The 20,453-nt window shown below is 37.9% G+C and overlaps 1 protein-coding gene across 10 annotated transcripts in view; it reads right to left on the bottom strand.

Annotated features, from left to right (window-relative positions):
• Positions 1 to 247: 247 nt before the first annotated feature.
• LOC104969531 (uncharacterized) overlaps positions 248 to 20,453 on the bottom strand; it is a 238,519-nt gene continuing 218,313 nt past the window's right edge. For all 10 annotated transcript variants that reach the window (XM_059890150.1, XM_059890151.1, XM_059890155.1 and 7 more), the window contains one exon: positions 248 to 20,453. This exon is cut by the window's right edge and continues 38,713 nt beyond it. The gene's annotated coding sequence lies outside the window, so the exon portion shown is untranslated.

Genomic DNA, 20,453 nt, shown 5'->3' with positions numbered 1-20,453 from the left:
CATATAGGATTCTAGCTCACAGTAGCTATGTTTGTGGCAAACCATCCTGACAAGAAGTCAAATTTGCCCAGTACTATATTTTACATATTCATATGTATCATATCAGCAGAATAGAAATGAAGTTGTTGCGAAATTACAAAATTATTGAAGGCAACTGCATTTACAACAAAAGAACCTTTTGAATAATGCACAGCAATATTTAGTCAAATGACAAATAATAAAGTAAAAAAGGAATCAAATAATTTTAAAAGTTTACATGATCTTTATGGGGTAAAGCATTTGAGAAAAACACCAGACATGGATAAAACTGAAATGAAAAGGGGAAGATTTAGTATACATAAAGTAAAAGCACAAAGGCATTAATATTCCTGAATCATGTGATGCATGTTCGCTGGTTTATTTATTAGACACAGGTGTAATAATAAAATGCATTTCTATAGTACTTTGGGCTTCCCTGGTGACTCAGTAGTAAAAAGTCTACCCACCAATTCTGGAGACCCAGGTTCTATCCCTGTGTCAGGAAGATCCCCTTGGAGTAGGAAATGGCAACCCATTCCAGTATTCTTGCCTGGAAAATCCCATGGACAGAGGAGCCTAGCAGACTATAGTCCATGGGACCTCAAGAGTCAGACACAACTTTGCAGCTAAAAACAAACATAGCACTTCACAACTCACAAAATACCTACCTCATTGGGATTCATCTAGTAACTTCTTGACATGAGTCTAGCAGGTATCTTCAATTTCCAAAAAAGAAACTAACACTCAGACTATAAGAAAGTTCAGTGATGAGTATACAGCAGAGACTACATTGAACCTATCTCCTATATCCTAATCTAGTGTTCTTTATTCATCAGTACATTAAAAAAAAAAATAAATGACGGGTCTGGAATGACACCTTAGATATCTTTTATAAAGGAAGTATTCAGGTTTAACAGTGGCAGTTACGGCTCCTGGACATATTTTCATCAACCTCCAACTCACCATGCTGGGGCTTTGTTGTTGAAAAGCAAAGGAGATGAGAAGGTGGTCTGAGAGCAGAAAAAACAGGAGGAGCACCATTCCCTGTCTTCAGAGCATCATGCTATAATCTGGCCTACTTGCCTTGAATTTTCCAAAGTCTTATTTGTTAAAAGAAGATAAATGACCTTTTCATCTGACTAGAAAGGACTCTGTGGAGGGTGCTCCACTGAGTTGTATATACTTTATTGAAAAGATTACTAAGGGTGCTTGATATGTTTTAAGTGTTTCCTATATTCAACAACTAGGAGTTAGTAATAGAATGTTATTTCCTGTTTTCATTCTTTGTCCAGATACTAAGTTGATAACCATATTTGATGATTATCTGTGATGTGCCATCAGCTCACAAGTATCATCAGCTCACAAGTAAACCTCCGGTGTGTGAACCCAGGGAATTTTAAACACTGGGCTCTTCAATATGGATTTGTGTTACAGTCATGTCATTATCTCACCCTTCCACAATATCAAAGGATCAGATGGCTATAATTGCAGAGAAGTAAGTGAGTAATCTCTAGACTATTTTAGCAATAGGACACCAGATGATTCCCGTTCCATAAAGGACTAAGATTTCATCCGCTGCTGAAGCTGAGTCTGATAAGGATGGAGCAGTTTCTGTGGGTGGAATCTTAACCAAAGTAGGCAATGTTATTTTCATTTCTGAAAATGACATATGTCCAGAGGAACAATCACCTCGTAGGGCCATCCTCCAATAAAAGCATTTCAAATGAGAGGTTTTTTTTTCTTTCCTTCAGTTCCCCCTTGTAATTCTATCTTAAAGTGCATCTTGAATCTGAATGAGCTCTAGACAAACCTCACATACAACAGACAGGAGAATTCAAACCAATGCATTTATTATGCTCAGGAATCACAGCTGACTCCCAGAGCTGCCAAATCCAGCAGGGCTTGCACAAACTGCACGTGGTTTTCATAAGCATTGATTGCAGCCCAAATTCTGTCTTGTGAGTTGAATTTTTATCCAGTTGCCAAGTGACAAATGTTAACTTTGCCTTAATATGAAGGTTTATTAAGCTTATTTTATGACTTTTTGCTTATTGGCTTATTTGGTTCTGTAAGAATGTAACATGAATGTGAAATTTTCCTTTCAAATTACTATCAAGGATGACAACATTTTGTTTTGTTTTCATGAATCCTGAGCAGCTAGACCACAGTTAAATACCAAAGAAAAAAAAACCAAGGTATACAAATCAATCTCTCCAGTGATTTCGGAATATGAAAAGGTAATTTTTAATCTATAAAGAGAATTGTGTTCCTGCATCTTTATCTATAAAACCACTAAAATAATTACTAGCAGTGGAAGCTTGTAAAAAAAAATAATAACAATAAGTCTTCCATGTAGAATAGATAAAAATAAAGTCCAAGGCCCAGAGGAATTCGGGAGCATAAGGCTCTTCATGTAGATGCGTGGAAACAATGTTGGACTTAAGTACAGTAACAGAACTTATCTCTAATTGAGATGCTCCCTAAGGAGCCTGTTACCACAAGATCTATATAAAGGGTTTCTAAAAACCATTTGAGTCTTGGTCATCTGGCTGGCCTTCTATAGTAACAGTTTTTCCCTGAAACTCAGTCTTATTGATGGCTATTCATTTTTTTTTTTTTTTAATAGGAAAGAGAAAGCTTAAGGAAAAAATAGACAAATAGAATTACTATTTTAAATGAGGCTCTCTCCTTTAAGATGTAAATCTGTTTAGATAGAAACGTCATCCTTGCAGTTTGTCCTCTCCTTATTGTCAGTCTCAGCTAAGGGAGTAAAAAGACATGAGGATGGGAATTTGAAGCAGACTCTTTTTTGGGGGGTCCTTGTTCTAGAAGAAAAAGCTTTCCATGGGAAGGATGGTTACAGATGTCTATGCTGTCAGGCTTTGTGAAAATATGGGAGGCTTGTACAGCAACGACTTCACTGTGCGTTTGCCAAAACAGCTTAGAAAACAGAAGGAAAATAATTAAATTGACTTAAAACCAAAACCATAGACTTGTGTGTGTCGTTAGCTATTTGACAAGGCCGCCTGTCTTAGTATCACGAAGACAAAAGCAGAATGAAACAAAGATTTAAGTCTGTTACTAATCAATAAATTTTATCTCATGGAGATCTGTCCACTTCTGATAGATTTTTATTTTTGCTTTTTAGTGATGATGCTCCAGAAATACTGATATTTGTGTTTCCACATGGAAGCTATCAGCACAGAAAATAGGCCAAACTCAATTAATTCCAAAATCCCAAACAGTACAGTAAAACATGGTAAGTTTTCAGATTCTCTAAATTTCTTTTATCATTGTTCTAGAGCGTACTGGCACTTACAAATACACTAATGAAGTCAAAATTGAGTACTGAAATTTTAAAATACACGATTTCAGAATATCCATATTTAATGTTATAGTTCATTTTATGATATTTAATACCAAAGTACTTTAATATTTCAGTTTTGAATACCACAATAAAAAATTGATCAGACATTAAGATTCATTTTCACAGGATCATTTGAATATTAAAGTACTCCTAGAATGTAAACTCTGGACAATTTTTAATTAGAAAACTTAAATGATCATAATATGGTTCTTAATAATATCTCTAAATAAAGTGAATTTAATATCAAGTTTCTCCAATAAATGAAAATATATAACAAAATCATCATCAGAATGCTGATGAACATGGACACATTCATCATCACTTTAACCATGTTCAACAAAAATTACTAAAAAAAAATAAATGTTGGAAATGCAGTGTACATCAGTAAACACACAGTGCTAGGTAAGATTATTCACCTTTTTATAGCCAGAAAACTTTGTGGTGACTCATTCATTTGTTAGTAGATGTTGGGTGTTGGGTGCCAACCAGATTCCAAACTCTTGCTAGCTACTGACAATAAAAATGAATAAGTATGTCCTAACATCCTACTTAGGCAGATAGTAAGTAAGCAAATAATCATGATATGATGTGACAATTACCATGATCTTGTTCTACAGAGAACTCATCAAGTTCTTTTGTGCCCTGAGTTATACCCACAATATGCCTTCTGCCTTGAACACATTTCCCCAGCTCTCTATATGATCCTATTCATGATCCAACATGTAGTCTGCTCAGATACCTCCTCCACAGAGATGGTTGTATTTCCTTCATATGCCTGACCCTGTCTGGCGCTGTATCTAATTTGCATTTTATTTCCTATCTTCCCCATTAGACACAGGCCCCACGTGAGTGGGATCTTTGCCTTGTTCACCTCTATACTCCTAGTTTGCAAAGGACAGGCTGGCATAAAAGTAGGGGCTTAATAAACAGTTGTTATATATATCAATAAATGTAGAAACCATAATAATGGCAAAAAAAAGAGTCTTTTTTTAAAAATTATCATTTTCTGTCAAATCTATATCATTATGAATAGGTCATAATGGCAAGACAGCTTTAGAAATGAAAGAAATTAAAAGATTGAGGGTCTATTGAAAAAAGAAAGTAGAGAAAAACATTGAGAGTCTACTAAATGGTCAGTTAGGGAGGAAGGGCAGGGCCCTTTTCAAGATTGTTGTTCCTTGGTTAATTAAGCCGAGGGTCTTATCATGGTTACTCACCCAGTACCCCAAGAGTTGTTCTTTTTCAACTAGCAACTGCTTCACTGGACATCCTTGTGGACAGTCCTTTGCTTGCTTCCCCAGCTTCTGAAATAACTATGTTTTTTATTAGATGATGAAAAAATTAATTCAATATATTACCAATGAAGTCATTTATGTTTTTTTGTGGGTTTTTTTTTGTTTTGTTTTGTTTTGTTTTTGCCTTTCTAACACAGGACTTTCTGAAGGATTACATTTATATCTTGAATTAGGAGTTTTCTCCAGCTCTCATCTTTGCCCTTAAAACCCATGTTTCATTCATAGCAGTTTGATCAGCCTGATCAAGTGGAGACCATGTTGCACGTGGTTAGGAGCCTGACTTCTTGAGTGGAACTGCTGGGACATGACATTGGCATGTCATTTTTCCTCTCTGTGCCTCAGTTTAATCAGCAGTGATGATAAAACAATAATACCACTCTTTACAGTATGATGAAAGTGAACGTGTTTGTCACTCAGTCCTGTCCAACTCTTTGCAACCCTATGGACTATAGCCTGCCAGGCTCCTCTGTCTGTGGAATTCTCCAGGCAGAATACTAGAGTTGGTTGCCATTCCCTTCTCCAGGGGATCTTCCCAACCAAGGGATTGAACCCAGGTCTCCCACATGGCAGATAGATTCTTTACCATCTGAGCCACCAGGGAAGCCACATATAGTGTAAGAACAAGGATTAAATGTGAGAGTCCATGGATAACACTTAGCCTGCTGCTGCTGCTACTAAGTCGCTTCAGTCGTGTTCGAAGGCCCTTGTAAATGACAAAGTACCATCAATCTTCTTTCTTCTCTTAATGCAATTTTCTTCTCCTCCTAATGCAAAATCCTGGAAATTTTATACTCTTAGTCATTTATATTGTGGACTTTGAAAGTGAATGCTGCAAGAAATGGTTATTGTTCCAGCATTCATGAGCTCAGCTCAGTATCCAACAGGGCATGGGGTGCAAAGCTCAATCAGGAGATTAAAGATAAGTCGTATTTCTCCTATTTTTTTGCACTTGCTGGAAAATTTAAAATATGACTCAACCTAATTCATTCTCACAGGATTTTTTGAAGTAAACAGGCCAGTGTGAATGTCCTATTTCCTAATAGGCACATATAGCAAACTAAATTGTCCTGCTTGTTTGCCAATAGCAACATTGACTAAAAGAGAAAACTGTCATCATGGCATTAAGATCAAGATCAACCTGAGTTTTACAGTCAGACAGATATAGGTTCAAAGATCCATAACCTATGCTACCTTGGGTGAAAGTGAAAGCGAAGTCACTCACTCCTGTCTGACTCTTTGCGACCCCATGGACTGTAGCCTATTAAGCTCCTCCGTCCATGGGATTTTCCAGGCAAGATTGCTGGAGTGGATTGCCATTTCCTTCCTCAGGGGATCTTCCCGACCCAGTAATAGAACCCGGGTCTCCCGCATTGCAGGCAGACGCGATATGTTATTCAACTTTTCTGGATTTCTTCATAAGGCTATTCCGAGTAGCAAACCACAAAATACGGCTAAAGTGGTTATCGGGCTGCTGGCACATAGACAGCATTCAATACGTCTTAGTTTTTTCCTTTTTTTTCAATCTTTCTTTTTTTATTAATTAATTTATTTTAATTGGAGGCTAATTACTTTATGATATTATAGTGGTTTTTGCCATACATTGACATGAATCAGCCATGGGTTTACATGTTATTACCAGGCAGCATCCTAAATTCTCCTCAGTCATGATGCTAATAAAACAACAGCCATTACAGAATCTGACTAGTCTTTCAACCATATAACAGGAAAGTTAAAATTGAGACTACATACCACCACCCTCCACCTCCACACACACACACACACACACACACACACACAATTGCAGCTTAAGGAATGGAATTTAAATATCCTAGATGCCACTATATATATGATTTTATAACCCACCATTTTTTATTAGTGCCAAGTTAGTTAAAATTATAACATGTCATTCCTCAACAGGTGAAATGGTACCCCTCTTGATTAGCAGAACAGCCCTGATTTATTTACACTAAATCCTGTGTGATGGGCAGGAATGGATTCTCTCTGGTTCAGCTTCTAGGGCAATGTCTGATTTTTCCTGTGGTTGGTGGACACTATGCTTTTCTGGTAACCCTCAAATCACACCTGATTTTCAGCAACTCAAGTGTTAGCAGAACTGAAGTAATCTCTTTTCTGGTACTTTAAACTAGACATTCCCCAAGGCACCAGTGCAAACTGGAAGTTTCCTTCTCCATGTACATCTGCCAATTAGGCTCTTAGCCAATTATAGCAGCCAATTATAATTCACTGGGGGTTTCTGTCTAAAGGGTTCTAAGTGGATTTTAAATTTAATCCTAGGACAATTATCACCATATAATACTCCTTTAGTTTCTGTGATTTGGCAACATCAATGAAAATGGGTCTTATTTATTAGCCCTTTTATTTTCAGCATAAGCCAGGGTTAGCTTCATATTACATGTGAAGTTGATGAGATCTATCTAAGAGCTTCTCTCTTCAACCCTATTCCAGAACATATGCCGAGAGTCATGAACAGGCCCTGTTCCAGATCCTTCAAGGTCCTTGATACCTGCAACATTGAGATTCAGAGAAAATACTCTCCAAATCAACCCATTTCTAATCTGACTCATAATGGCCCTTGTCTTAGGACCCTACTTTGAGTAGTTATCTTTAGAAAAATTCATGTATAAGTTTTTAATTAATGTATCAATCCATTCAATATTCCTCCATTGGGTGCCAGGAGAAAAGACATGAGGCACAGGCTCTGTGCTTGAGAAGTTAAGATGAAGAAGATACATGAAAGGAGGTTGGTAGATTAACTTGGCAATTTCTGTCTTGCTTTATTTCTGCCCATCTTGAAGCTGGATTCAAAGCTATGATAAATCCTCAAAATAGACCTGACTCCTTAGAATATCATAACAAATCAAATCAATCTGTAGCAAGTAACTATAGTATTAGGTTGGTGCAATAGTAATTGCGGTTTTGCATTGTTGAACTTTGCCATTTGATATTGGAATACATTCTTAAATGTGATTATGTTATACATCATTTTAATGCACATTTATCACTTTATGTACTTTTACTAATTACTTATTACTTGCTATTTATTTTATATTTATTTTAGACTATAGAAATGATGTTAGACAAAAAGAAAATTCGAGCAATTTTTTTTTCAAGTTCAAATGTGTCATAAGGCAGTGGAGACAACTCTCAACATCAACAACATATCTGACCCAGGAACTGCTAGCAAACGTACAGTGCAGTGGGAGTTCAAGATGTTTTGCAAAGAAGACGAGAGCCTTGAAGATGAGGAGCATAGTGGCTAGCCTTCAGATATTGAGAACAACCAACTGAGAGGGTCATCAACACTGAGCCTCTTAAAACTATAGAAGTTGCTGAAGAATTCAACAACAACCCTTCTACAGTCATTCAGCACTTGAAGCAAATTGGAAAGGTGAAAAAGTTCAATAAGTGGGCACCTTATGAGCTGACCACAAATCAAAACAATCATTTTGAAGTGTCATGTTCTTTTATTCTATGCAACAACAATGAACCATTTCTCAATTGGATTGTGACATGCGACAAAAATTGGATTGTATACAACAATTGGTGAAGACCAGCTCAGTGGTTGGACTGAGAAACTTTAAGGCACCTCCCAAAGCCACACTTGCACCAAAGAGAGCTCACGTTCACTGGTACTCTGTGGCTGGTCTGACACACTGCAGCTTTCTGAATCCTGGCGAAAGGATTCATTACATCTGAGAAGTACACTCAGCAAATCGATGAGCTGCACCAAAACCTGCAATGCCTGCAGCCAACACTGGTCGACAGAAACAGCCCGATTATTCTCCAGGACAACACACAACCGCGTGCCACACAACCAACACTTCAAGAGTTGAACAAATTGGGCTACAAAGTTTTGCGTCATCCCCCATAGTCATTTGACCTTTCACCAACCAACTACCATTTCTTCAAGCATCTCAACAACTTTTTGCGGGGAAAACATTTCCACAACCAGCAAGACGCAGAAAATGCTTTCCAAGAGTTTGTCCAATCCTAAAGCACAGATTTTCATGCTACAGGAATAAACAAAATTATGTCTCACTGGCAAAAATGTGTTGATTGTAATGGTTCCTATTTTGATTAATAGAGATGTGTCTGAGACTAGTTATAAAGTTTTAAAACCCCTGGTCTGAAACCGCAATTACTTCTGTACCAACCTAATATGCTTATGCTTACTAAACAAACTCAATTATATGAAAAATTTACTCTTTTTAAAAATTTGAGATAGTCTACACATATCCAATCATTGAATAATAATTTACAAACACCCATGTACCCACCACCCAGCCTGAGAAATAAAACATTTCTGATTTAATTAATGCCCTACCATGTACTTCCTAGAAGATCATTGCAGTTTCTGTCCCCAGAATTAAAAACTAGCCTGTACTTAGAATTTATTATTCTCATTAACATTTTAACATTCTTTCTGGTTGTGATGGTTTCGTTGCTAAGTCGTGTTCAACTCTTGTTACACCATAGTTTGTAGCCTGCCAGGTTCCTCTGTCCATGGGATTTCCTAGGCAAGAATACTGGGGTGGGCTGCTATTTCCTTGTCCATAATACTCTTTCTACACTTTTATGTATTCATGTACCATATCAAGCAATATTTTACATAATTTTAACTTTATATAAATGAGTTTGCACTGTACCCATTTCCTCCAGTTTACTTTCTCTTTCAACAGTAGTTTTATAAAATTTATCCATACTGTTATTTGTAGATATATAATACAATTTATTTATATACTGTATGGTGGTTTGAACACTAAGTTGTGTCCAACTCTTGCCACCCCACAGACTCTAGCCCGCCAGGCTTCTCTGTCCATGAGATTTCCCAGGCAAGAATACTGGAGTGGGTTGCCATTTCCTTCTTCAGGGGATCTTCCCAATCCAGAGATCAAACTGGGGTGCTCATGAATTGCAGGGACACTCCTGCACTGCAGGCGGATTCTTTACCAACTGAGCTATGAGGGAAACCTATACACTGTATAGTAAAGGACAACTCAGCAAGTGTGAGTTGTTCACACCTGCACATTCAAAGGAAAGATTTGACCTTTGTCCAGCTCTTGGGAGGTATCTCCTAAGCCCTTGGAGTGTCCTGCATGGTAAGAGTGTCCTTGTTTACTGAGGGCCCTTGGGTGGTGCCAGGCAGTCTATGCTAACAAAGTGATTTATGGTGGAGGGCCTGAACCATGCAATGTCTGATCTATAGAGGGGGTAGAGAGTAAGGTCAGCCTAAGATCAGTTATATAAGCCACCCACCAAGCTTAGGTGACAATCCAGTAGTGTCCACTGGACACTAAGACTTAGGTGAGCTTCCCTAGTTGAATATATTGTCACCATCATTGCTAAAAGAAACAGTGCTGTCTATACTACCACACTGCAAAGAACAACTAGAAACTCATGCCTGTTGTCTCCAGAACCCTGCCTGATGTGCCTTTTTCTGTTGCTGATTTTAATCTCTATCCTTTCGCCATAATAAACCATGTGTGTGTGTTTAGTTGCTCAGTCGTGTCCAACTCTGCAATTCTTTGGGCCGTAGACTGCCAGGCTCCTTTGTCCATGGGACTTTTCAGGCAAGAACACTGGAGTGGGTAGCCATTTCCTCTGCCAGCATATCTTCCCAACCCATGGGTCAAACCTGTAACTCCTGTGTTTCCTGCACTGCAGATGGATTCTTTATTTCCTGAGCCATCAGGGAAGCCCTGTAATAAATCATAACCATGAACATAACGGCTTTGCTAAATTCTGTTCACTCCTAGCAAATTACTAAACCTGAGGGTAGTCATGGGACCTCCAAATATATACACTCTCTAACTGACTAATTTTTTTCCAATTTTTTGCAATTGCACGCAATACTTATGAAGAATATAATGCATATTTTGTCCACCTATAAGTGAAATTCCTGAATCAAAGGAATTATGTTCTAAAGTTGTGAATTGTTCTTAAAGTAGCTGTACCATTTCATAATCCAACCAACATTATCTAAGAGTTCTCAATACTCTGAGCTTCACCAACCCTTGGTACTGCCAGACTTGCTAGTTTTTGGAAGTCCAATGTTATGAGATTGTATTTCACGATGTATTCACTTGCATTCCCTTAGTGATTAATGAGGCTGAGTATCTTTCTATATGATTTGAGATTTTATTTCCTATTAATTGCTTATCTATATCTCTTGCACATTCGTGTTGCATTATCTCTTTCTTTATTTACAGACATTACCTATGAATTTGGAAGTAGTTATTTAATGGTTATATTATAAATATGGCAAATGTCTATCCCTGTGGTTTATCCTTTTACTTTATCAAATTTGTAGTACAAAATTTTGAAGGTTCAGTGTTGTATGTTTTATCACTTTTTAATTTATGATTTATTCTTTTTGTGTCTTATTTGATTTTTCCCTAGTTCACTGTCATAACGATAGCCCCCATATTTTTTTCCAAAAGGTTTTAAGTTTTTTCCTTTTTTACATTTATGTATTTTATCTCTCTGGAATTTTCTTTGTGCGTGATGTGATAAGGAAACATTTTATCTTTTCCCACATAATCCATTTTCCCCATAGCAATTTTTGTATAAATAGTATATTATCCCACCATTTTTTAAATGAGCCCATTAGTATTTTAAGTTGTTGAAAATTTAACCAAATGTCTTTAAAGATACACACACAACTAGTAATTGCAGTTACATCTTGGATGAGAAACAAAGGAGTTGTTCTGTTTATCTAGCAATGCCTCCCAATTCACTCTAAAACATGGTGGCTTGAAGCAACAGTATTTATGTATTAATTCTCCTATTTATGTGGATTCAGATATTGGAAGCTGCTCAGTAGGGTGGTTCTATTAGATTCAGATTATAGTCAGGGGTCATCTTGAAGGCTTGTTCATTCATTCTTCTGATACCTGTATCCCACCATTTTTAAAAATGTTTCCTTTATTATAGCTCAATTTTCCATAAATATTGGTCTATTCCATTTATTGCTTGTCTAGTAGCATTATTCTTTATCTATTACTGCACAAGTAGTATGCCTACTAATTAGTACAGCTGTATTTTTAAGCTTGACCTAATTACTAAAATCTCAATATTTGGAAGATACCTCTTGTTCTTTTATAAACTGATATCTACTGCAAAGCCAACTTTAAATTTTTCTCAAAAACATTTAAGATTTTGAATGATATAGCATTGTGTGTGTGTGTGTGTATGTATATATACACACACACACACGTATATATAATTATCAGAAGTACACATATTGGCAACAGTCTTCCTATACATGACATGGTGATTCCCTGTATTTCTATACTACATTTTACTACACTTCCATAAAATGTTATCTATTTCTCCATGAAGATTTGCATATCTTTTGTTACATTTATTCATTAGGTACCATATGTGTTTTTATTGCTATTGTAAACACTATTCAAAACAATAATTGCTGGTATATAAAAACACAACTGAATTCTAAATATTAATCAAAAATCTTATTGAATACTCGCCAATTCTAAAAAAAAATTCTCTCCATTATCTAGTATTTTCTTTGTAGACAAATATACTACAAGAAGATAATGACAATTTTGTGTTATATTTCTTTAGTTTCTTTAAACTAAACTAATTTTGACTGAGATTCTATCCTACTAAACTGGTGGGACATTCTGCCTCAGTTGTTATAGATCATTACCCTCTTATACTCATGCACCCCAAATTATTCCATTGCCCAGGATCTTATATGTAATCAAAGAGTCAGGGAACCTCTGTTAGTCAACACTTAAGGTCCACACGAACTACCACTGACACAAGATTCTCCACATCTCAAACCACAGAGTACAGTCAGGTCCTATACCATGCTTAAGGTATAGAAATCTTTGATAATCCTGGAAGCCCACATCCAGCCTCCATCAGGCCCACATTCAACCATCTCTTGGGATCTTTCTCCCTCTCAAGCTGCTGCCATAGCTCCACATGGAGAAGCAAGGTAGGAATTCTTACCAATTACTCCACTTCAGAATTAGCTCTTTAAAAACAATCAGAGGCTCTATCTATCTGAGTGGAACTAAATACTCAAATTAAATCTTAAATTAACTACCCACATGCTAAAATCACCTTTAAATAGGTTGTTCTTTCTGTAATGGTTCTACTTAGTTGCTAGGAACTGGGTATTTATGGCTTGACACCTGACTTTATGCTATCTCTCAGCCCCGTATGTATGTATTCATATCTTAGTGATTTGGCCTATTTGGCTCCAGCCCTATTCTTTCACACATTTAATCTTTGCCTTCCTAAAACCTTTTCTAAAACTAAGAATGTAACTAACTTCTCACATTTGCTTTCTTTCTCTCATCAACTCATTCAGTCAGCAAATAATCCTTTTTAGGAATTCTCAGTAAGAAATAATTTCACACACATAAACATTTTTCCCAACCAGGAGGACATTTACAATACAATCAGGAGGTACTAACCTGAAAGACCACATTAAATTCTGAAGGGCACTGACCCATTTATGTGAGTCAAGGTAGGATCAGGAAGAGAGAGAAGGATCAAAGAAAGAGGGAAGTCAAATATAGAAGAATAGGTAGGCACTTTGTCTTTGCAAGGCTAAGGAAACGGAGAGCAAGAGGACATTTCTAACAAAAGGATTCACCTGTCCAAAGGGACAGGGCCTTGATCGAACATAGCCCATATTTGCACAGGGCTTCCCTGGCAGTTCAGACAGTAAAGAATCCATCTGCAGTGCAGGGGACCTGGGTTTGATCCCTGGGTTGGGAAAATCCTTGGGAGAAGGGAATGGCTACCCACCCCAATATTCTTGCCTTGGAGAATTCCATGGACAAGAGAAGCCTGGCATGCTACAGTCCATGGAGTCACAAAGAGTCAGACAAACATTTCACGTTACTTTCAGAATTTTCAAAATTTGAAAGAGGAATGTATGCCTCTCAGCAAAAATCAAAAGGAAGGGATAGGAACTTGGGCTAAACAAAATTACAGTTAGACAACTATGGGCCTTTTAATTAATATTAAATTATATATGTCATCTTATAGGTGATTGGACCCACTGAAAAAATTTGAATGAAGAAAAGAGGAAGTGACATAATGTTTGTCTCTTTCTTAATTGAAAATGTGATGTTAATTATTCACGTCAGCTTAATACAATAGCCTTTCTAAATTTTTGTACGTTAAAAAGATGCTATATCATTAGGGAAATTAACACAAAGACATATCACTATACAACTATTAGAATGACCTACATTTTAAAAATGACAGTACAAAATGCTGGTGAGGATGTAAAGCAACAGGAACTCCATTCATTAGAGTAAAAAAAATGGTATAGCCTCTTTGGAAGACAATTTGGTAGTTTCTTACAAATTTAAACACAGTCTTATGTGGTACCCTGGAGAAGGAAATGGCAACCCACTCCACTATTCTTGCCTGGACAAAGGAGCCTGGCAGGCCACAGTTTATGGGGTTGCAAGAGTCAGACATAACTTAGCGCTTTCTTTTTTTTTATGTGGTATATCAATCACAGCCTAGATGTTTTCCCAAATGATAAAAAAGCTAATATATACACAAAACATATGAATGTTTATAGCATGTTTACTTGTAATAATCAAAAACTGGAAGCAAACAATATGTCCTGCATAGGTGGATGGATACAAACTGTGGTACATCCATAGAATAGAATATTACTTGATGATAAAAAGAAATAGGCAATCAAGTCACAATACATCAAGGAACCTTAAACGCATGCCAAAAAAGATGTCCTTTTCATTATAGGGGACTGGAATGCAAAGTAGGGCGTCAAGAAACACCTGGAGTAACAGGCAAGTTTGGCCTTGGAATACAGAATGAAGCAGGGCAAAGACTAATAGAGTTCTGCCAAGAGAGCACACTGGTCATTGCAAACACCTTCTTCCAACAACACAAGAGAAGACTCTACACACAGACATCACCAGATGGTCAACACGAAATCAGATTGATTATATTCTTTGCAGCCAAATATGGAGAAGCTCTATACAGTCAGCAAAAACAAGACCGGGAGCTGACTGTGGCTCATCATGAACTCCTTATTGCCAAATTCAGACTTAAATTGAAGAAAGTGGGGAAAACCACTAGACCATTCAGGTATGACCTAGATCAAATCCCTAATGATTATAGAGTAGAAGTGAGAAATAGATTTAAGGGATGAGACCTGATAGATTGCCTGATGAACTATGGACGGAGGTTCGTGACACTGTACAGGGGACAGGGATCAAGACCATCCCCAAGAAAAAGAAATGCAAAAAAGCAAAATGGCTGTCTGAGGAGGCCTTACAAATAGCTGTGAAAAGAAGAGAAGCAAAAAGCAAAGGAGAAAAGGAAAGATATACCCATTTGAATGCAGAGATCCAAAGAATAGCAAGGACTGATAAGAAAGTCTTCCTCAGCGATCAATGCAAGGAAATAGAGGAAAGAAATAGAATGGGAAAGACTAGAGATCTCTTCAAGAAAATTAGAGATTAAAAAGAGAACATTTCATGCAAAGATGGGCTCAATAAAGGACAGAAATGGTATAGACCTAACAGAAGCAGAATATATGAAGAAGAGGTGGCAAGAATACACAGAAGAACTATACAAAACGATCTTCATGACCCAGATAATCACGATGGTGTCATCACTCACCTAGAGCCAGACATCCTGGAATGTGAAGTCAGGTGGGCCTTAGAAAGCATCACTACAGACTAAGCTAGTGGAGGTGATGAAATTCCAGTTGAGCTATTCCAAATCCTGAAAGATGATGCTGTGAAAGTGCTGCACTCAATATGCCAGCAAATTTGGAAAACTCAGCAGTGGCCACAGGACAGGAAAAGGTCAGTTTTCATTCCAATCCCAAAGAAAGGCAATGCCAAAGAATGCTCAAACTACTGCACAATTGCACTCATCTCACACACTAGTAAATAATGCTCAAAATTCTCCAAGCCAGACTTCAGCAATATGTGAACTGTGAACTTCCAGATGTTCAAGCTGGTTTTAGAAAAGGCAGAGAAACCAGAGATCAAAATGCCAACATCCACTGGATCATCAAAAAAGCAAGAGTTCCAGAAAAACATCTATTTCTGCTTTATTGACTATGCCAAAGCCTTTGACTGTGTGGACTACAACAAACTGTGGAAAATTCTACAGGAGATGGGAATATCAGACCACCTGACCTGCCTCTTGAGAAACCCGTATGCAGGTCAAGAAGCAACAGTTAGACTGGATATGGAACAACAGACTGGTTCCAAATAGGAAAAGGAGACCATCAAGGCTGTATATTGTCACCCTACTTATTTAACTTATATGCAAAGTACATCATGAGAAACGCTGGGCTGAATGAAGCATAAGCTGGTATCAAGAATGCCAGGAGAAATACCAATAACATCAGATATGCAGATGACACCACCCTTATGGCAGAAGGTGAAGAGGAACTAAAAAGCCTCTTGATGAAGGTGAAAGAGGAGAGTGAAAAAGTTGGCTTAAAGCTCAACATTCAGAAAACGAAGATCATGGCATCTGGTCCCATCACTTCATGGGAGATAGATGGGGAAACAGTGGAAACAGTGGCTGACTTTATTTTTTGGGTCTCCAAAATCACTGCAGATGGTGATTGCAGCCATGAAATTAAAAGACGCTTACTCCTTGGAAGGAAAGTTATGACCGACCTAGACAGCATATTAAAATCTGAAACATTACTTTGTTAGCAAAGGTCCAACTAGTCAAGGCTATGGTTTTTCCAGTAGTCATATATGGATGTGAGAGTTGCACTATAAAGAAAGCTGAGCGCAGAATTGATGCTTTTGAACTGTGGTGTTGGAGAAGACTCTTGAGAGTCCCTTGGACTGCAAGGAGACACAGCCAGTTCATTCTAAAGGAAATCAGTCCTGCGTGTTCACTGGAAGGACTGATGTTGAATCTGAAGCTCCAATACTTTGGCCACCTGATGGGAAGAGCTGACTCAGTTGAAAAGACTCTGATGCTGGGAAAGATTGAAGGTGGGAGGAAAAGGGGATGACAAAGGATGAGATAGTTGGATGGCATCACTGACTCAATGGACATGGGTTTGGGCAGACTCCGGGAGTTGGTGATGGACAGGGAAGCCTGGCGTGCTGTGGTTCATGGGGTCCCAAAGAGTCAGACATGACTGAGAGACTGAACTGAACTGAACTGAATGTGGGAGACCTGGGTTTGATCCCCGGGTTGGGAAGATCCCTGGAGAATGGAAAGTCTACCCATTCCAGTATTCTGGCCTGGACTGTATAGTCCGTGGGGTCCCAAAGAGTCAGACACGACTGAGCAACTTTCACTTCACAGAGCTGGGGATGACTCAGTACTACTGCTTTGTGTTTCCCTGGTGATTCAGATGGTAAAGAACTGGGCTGCAATGTGTGAGACCTGGGTTCTATCCTTGGGTTGGGAAGATCCCCTAAAGGATACATGGCAACCCACTCTATTCTTGCCTGGAGAATTCCCATGGTCAGAGAAGCCTGGCAGGCTACAGTCCATGGGGTCACAAAGAGTCAGACATGACTGAGCGACTAAGCACTGCTACTGCTGCTACTGCTAAGTCGCTTCAGTTGTGTCCGACTCTGTGCGACCCCATAGACGGCAGCCCACCAGGCTGCCCCGTCCCTGGGATTCTCCAGGCAAGAACACTGGAGTGGGTTGCCATTTCCTCCTCCAATGGATGAAAATGAAAAAGTCGCTCAGTCGTGTCCGACTCTTTGCGACCCCATGGACTACAGACTATCAGGCTCCTCCGTCCATGGGATTTTCCAGGCAAGAGTACTGGAGTGGGGTGCCAGTGCCTATAAATGCATATTGATAAATGAAAGAAATAAACCTGAAAAGCTTACATACGGTCTGAGTCCAAGTCTACAATATGCTGGAAAAGGCAAAACCATCGAGTAAAAAGATCAGTAATTCCCAGGGGTTAAGGGTTTGAGGGTGGGGAGGAAGAGAAAAAAGAATAGGTTCCCAAAAGGGATTTTCAGAGTAGTAAAATTATTCTGTATGATACTGCAATTATAGATACCATCACAATATATATTTGTCAAGATGCGTAGAAATGCACAACACAAAGAGTAAACCCTGATATAAACCATGGACTTTAATGGTAGTATATCAATATGGGTTAATCACTTACAACAAAATAGACCACACTAATGCAAGATGTTAATAATAGGAAAAATTGATGATGGGGGCAGGAGAAGAGGTATATGTGAACTCTGTACTATCAGCTCAATTTATCTGCAACTTAAAAGTGTTTCAGACAATTAAGCCTATTAATTTAATCAAAAAGCATACACACAGAGAGAGAACGTAGCTGCATCCAAATCAGTTAACATTTCCAACCAATTATCTACAAGCACATTTCATTATTTATGCACATACATGTACATGCTGTGTTCCAGACACCATAACAATTCTGAGACGAAATCTTCATAAGAACACGAACCTCTGCCATTGGGATTTGCATCATTGAGGTATCGCAAGTGCCTGCCATTGAAAAGCCCTTTATAATTAATCAGTACTGTAATATTTAAATTAATGAATAAATCAGTAGAAATATGAGGCAGAGAAGAGGATTTGGATAGTGATCAGAAAAAATCCCCACTGAGTAGAAATCACTTTTCAGTATAACAGTATGAGTATCAGTGAAAGAAAAAAATGGAAGAATGAGGCAGAGCCAAGCAGGAAGGCCCCAGTGGTGAACACGTTGTCTTTGGATTTGCAGAAATGATTAGCATGATTGGGACTCTTGGAAAAGAACATTAGAAATCAATTTATCTATTTGGTCAGGTGGGTGAAGTCCAGGACATACAGAGATTTGACCATTGTCATCACAGAAAATTTAACTTGCAAACAGATTTCTATGTCAATGGTTGAGATGGATAGACTCCTTAAATAAATTTCTTTTGAGATATTCCCAAGGTAAGAGAGTCTATCCTATATTTCACATATGGGAAAATGCTAAAAAGGATTGGAGGTGAGACTGCTGCTGCTGCTGCTAAGTCGCTTCAGTCGTGTCCAACTCTGTGCGACCCCATAGACGGCAGCCCACCAGGCTCCCCTGTCCCTGGGATTCTCCAGGCAAGAACACTGGAGTGGGTTGCCATTTCCTTCTCCAATGCAGGAAAGTGAAAAGTGAAAGTGAAGTCGCTCAGTCATGTCTGACTCTTAGTGACCCCATGGACTGTAGCCTACCAAGCTCCTCCATCCATGGGATTTTCCCGGCAAGAGTACTGGAGTGGGGTGCCATTGCCTTCTCAAGGAGGTGAGACTAGGAACAAATTAACAAAGAAAGTTTCAGGGAATTTTTATGACCATACAGACATTGGCTTGTTGGAATATTGAAAAAAAAAAAAGCAACTTTAAGGTGGTCAAAACCCAGCTTAAAAGGACCTAATTGTAAATGAAGGAATACTTCATTTATAGTACTTGAAGAAAATATAGGAGACTTTTAAACAAATAAAGCCAGGAATCATAAATGAAAAGCATTACCAGTTGGCCCTATAAAATTTTAAATGTTTGGCTAATACTGGTATAAAAATGTTAAGATATAATCACAAAAAGATCTTCAATTTTAAATACTGGACTAATATTCATTAGTCAAACAATAAATAACAAAAAGAGAAAAAAATAAATATTTCACAGCAAAAGGTAATCAAAGCCTCAAAATACCCTAAAATTTTTCAATCATCCTTATAACTAAAAAAAAAAAAAGGCTAATAGAGATTATTTTTAAAATCTATTAGACTGAAGGCAGGAAGAGCTGGGCACAACAGAGGATGAGATGGTTATATGGCATCAGAGGTGGTTGTATGGCATCACTGACTCAATGGACATGAGTTTGAACAAACTGCAGGAATTGGCGAAGGACAGGGAAGCCTGGTGTGCTGCAGTCCATATGGTCACAAAGAGTTGGACACAACTGAGAGACTGAACAATTAGGTGGGAAAATATTCAAAATATTATTCAATCTCAATACAGTTTAACTTAAATACAATTTTAATAAAAATTGTTCAATTATTCCATTTTGCTAGGAATATAATAGATAGGCTTTTACAAATGTTCTTTATGAAGATTAAACTATTTCAAATTTTTTGAGGATTAAATAAGTTGACCAAAAATAATAGCAAGTGGTTACTACATGCTATGTATTGTTAAAAGTATTCTATGTGTATTAATATTTAAAACTCTGTGAGGTAGATTTTGTTATTATCAACCATATTCTGATGAAAAAATTGAGTCAATGGACCAATCAAATAACTTACCAAGGAAAAAATCCACATACCCAGGAAGCAGAGATGCTGGAATTTAAACCCAAGTATTCTGGTATCAGAGTTCATGGCAAGGCAGAGTATGCTAGCTGAGCAGACTTAGGACTGGATAGTTTGAAAATTTTCTGTGGGTTCTGTGCTATAGGATAAGCAAGTCAGAGGAATGTTTCCTGCTGGAGTGTAAGAACAAAATAGAGTTCAGAGAATGGGCTTTAGATTGATTGATTTATATATTAAAAGTGAGTTTGCAGGCAAATTGTTGCTCTCTCTTGAAACTAGATGACCCTCGGAGGAATAGTCTCTCCAGGTTCAGAAAGGCTCCAGATTCCAGAGCATCAAGAATACAGGAAATAAGGAAATATATTAATTTTTAATTTGTTATTTTTGGGGCTTCCCTGGTGACTCATTGGTAAGAATCTACCTGCAATGCAGGAGACCTGGGTTCAATCCCTGGCTCAGAAAGATCCCCTT

Source organism: Bos taurus, chromosome 9 (assembly GCF_002263795.3).
Source record: "Bos taurus isolate L1 Dominette 01449 registration number 42190680 breed Hereford chromosome 9, ARS-UCD2.0, whole genome shotgun sequence".
Taxonomy (NCBI): domain Eukaryota; kingdom Metazoa; phylum Chordata; class Mammalia; order Artiodactyla; family Bovidae; genus Bos; species Bos taurus.
The sequence above is the reverse complement of the archived record's forward strand: the minus strand, read 5'-3'. Positions and strand labels throughout refer to the sequence as shown.